Source organism: Dendrobium catenatum, unplaced genomic scaffold (genome assembly GCF_001605985.2).
Source record: "Dendrobium catenatum unplaced genomic scaffold, ASM160598v2 fragScaff_scaffold_490, whole genome shotgun sequence".
In the NCBI taxonomy this organism is placed as follows: Eukaryota; Viridiplantae; Streptophyta; class Magnoliopsida; order Asparagales; family Orchidaceae; genus Dendrobium; species Dendrobium catenatum.
In genome coordinates this window covers 97,034-100,097 of record NW_021318952.1, presented here as the reverse complement: position 1 = coordinate 100,097, position 3,064 = coordinate 97,034, and positions in this window count along the sequence as shown.

The window sequence follows — 3,064 nt, the reverse complement described above, 5'->3', positions numbered from 1 at the left end:
AAAAACAATAAATTAAATTCAATTACTCTGTATTTATGTATAAAAGATATAGTGATGATTTTCCAAATTCATCTCCGATGTCGATTCAATCGGAATTGATAGAGTAAGATTCATTTGCAGCTCCATCGATTGGAATGCCCCCTCACAGGCATCACCCCAGCTGAAGAAAAGTCTTTACTTACACCAGTAAACTAAGGCAGTCAAGCACTAGCAATAGAAAGGAAAGAGCCACATTGCTTTTCCCTCATATGGTATCGCCTTAGGGCATTAAACGCCACTAGGATTTCAAAATCCTATGGAAAGGAAGAATCCTAACCCAAATGAAAAGAAAATTAGATTAAAATAGTATGGTGCGACAAAGGGCATTATCCACCACTACCGTATATAATTCTAAGGAAAGATAAAATGCTAACCTAAAGAGAAAAAAAGTTGTAATAAAACTAAGATGGTGCTTAGAAAGTTTTTAGGCATCACAAGCACGTCTAATCCTAAGGAAATGAAGAATCCTAACATGAAAGATAAGAAGCTAGATTAAAACTAAGATCGTTCCACGAAGGGCGTTATCCACCACTAGAACTTTAAATCCTAAGGAAAGAAAAAATCCTAACCTAAAAGAACCAAAAGCTGGATTAAACTAGGATGGTGAAAATTTTGAATCCTTCCCATGGGAATCTCACTAACGCTCTCTCACAAGAACATAAGTGTGGACACAAATTTTTAATATCAATTCTTCATCCCTATTAATAGCTTAAGGCCCTATATATAGGCCACAACATGAGAAAAATCAAAAAATTATAAAATTGCCCCTTGGGCTATAACACTCACATAAACTATCCTAGGGGTAAAACAAGAAATACATTAATTAAGAACTAAAATTCATAAAAATAAATCATAATTGAAGGTTTAAATTATAGCCGTCGATTTACGATGCCTCCTGTGATAGATGCGCCAAATCTTCATATCGATGTACGCATCATTCTCCCCAGGTGGGATAATACTTGACTTCGACGAGTAAGCATCACAACTGGTCATGTACAACTCTGGATTGTTATTTGGAAACAATAAACACAATGGCCTTTTTGCAACGATTCTCAAACAACCCTGATTGCCCACAAGGTCAACTTGCTCGTTGCACTTTAGCTCTTCAATTATAGATGTCACTTCCAGAGCTTCATCGACATTCTCCGTTATAGGAGTTTTAACTGGGTCAGGAGAAACCTTAGCTTCTGTAGGAGTTGTAATTGAGTCAAACAAGTCTCCCTCTGCATTATTTACAGTGTCACATTTCTCCTTGTCAACCAAATCATCTTCTTATTCATGTTCTTCCTTGATCACCTTAGGTTTCTCTTTGATTTGCATAGTGATTGGGAAATTGAAAGTTTCATTGTCCTCCATCCATTTGTTCACTCTATCCACTATTTCTCCATTTCTTAGTGCCCTTTTTCTATCCTTTGATGAAGGGGATCTTGAAGGTGTGTAAAGCAGTGACAGTCCTACCTCGCACTAGGTTATCGAGTCGTTCGATTATTTGATGGTGCAAGTCGGCTAAGTCCGCTTGATTCTCCTTGAGATGTTGACTAATGGCGCCCAGTTAACCTGCCACCCAGTCTAGAGTCCTTCCAAGTTGATCCGAGTCCATGCTCTGATACCAAACTTATATAGAACGGGTAGGAGGATTGAATTCTAAATGTCTTGAAGAGCAGATCGAGGGGTCTAAACATCAGTTTTTGACTCTTAGAAGTCTTGGACAGCAACTATGAACTTTAAGGCTAGCAAAACAGCAATAGGAGATTGCTATGATGGCTGAATATTAGCGTTGACACGTGGAAATTTCTTGACAGCTACTTCGGGTGTTTGGGAAAATCTTGGACAGCAGCTATAAGGTGCTGGGAGTATTCTGGACAGCAAGCTGCTGTCTTCAAAATGTGCAAGGCAGCAAAGAAAATACTTGGTTGGAATGTGGGCAGCAAACAAAGAGCTTCACGGGAAGAGAAGGGAGGCGTGAATGAGAACTTGGAAATTAGGGATTTAATTCCAATGGGAAAGTATGAGTTGGGAAGGACTTAAATGGGGTGGGGACATGGGATTTTCAGCCAAGAAGAATTCTCAGATTTGAAGAAAAAGGGAAGTTTGCTGGAGCAATTAGGAGAAGAGGGGGATGCGGGACCACATAAATTTAATGGATTTTAATTCCCCAAAATCAGTGAATTGATTTGGGGAATTAGGATAGGAATAAATGGGGAGAATGAAGGCTTCCTCTCTAGATTTTGGAAAGGGAATAAATGCCTGGGCAAAAAAATAACTTCCGGTTGGCAAGAGAGAAGACTTATTTTCCAAATAGGCTTAGTAATAAATTAGGAAATAAATCCTGATTATTCTTCCAGGGGATCGGCGGTTTTCTAAGCTAGGAAGGGTAAAACAGGAAATACATTAATTAAGAACTAAAATTCAGAAAAATAAATCATAATTAAAGGTTTAAATTATAGCTGTCGATTTACGACGCCTCCTGTGATAGATGCGTCAAATCTTCGTACCGATGTCCGCATCAAACTAGGATGGTGCCACAAAGGGCATTATCCACCAATAGTACTTATAATACTAAGGAACAGAGAAATCATAATTAAAATGTAAAGATAACTAGATTAAATTAGTATGGTTCCACGAAGGGAGTTGTACACGGCTAGCACGTCTAATCATACGAAAAAGAAGAATCCTAACCTAAAAGAAAATAATATTGGATTAATTTAGTATGGTGATACAAAGGGCATTGTCCATCATTAGTACGTCTAATCCTAAGAAAAACAAAATTTTAAATCTAAATGAAAAGAAAACTTGATTAAACTCGTATGGTTCCATGAATGGTGTTATACATGACTAATACGTCTAATTATATGAAAAAGAAGAATCCTAACATAAAGGAAAAAAATATTGGATTAAACTAGGATAATGCCACAAAGGGCATTGTCCACCACTCAATGTTTAAAATTGTGTATTCGGATATTGAGGCGTTTTTCATTCCTGAGGCGGGGCGTAAGCCTCAAGGCGTTTTGAGGCTTAAGCCTCA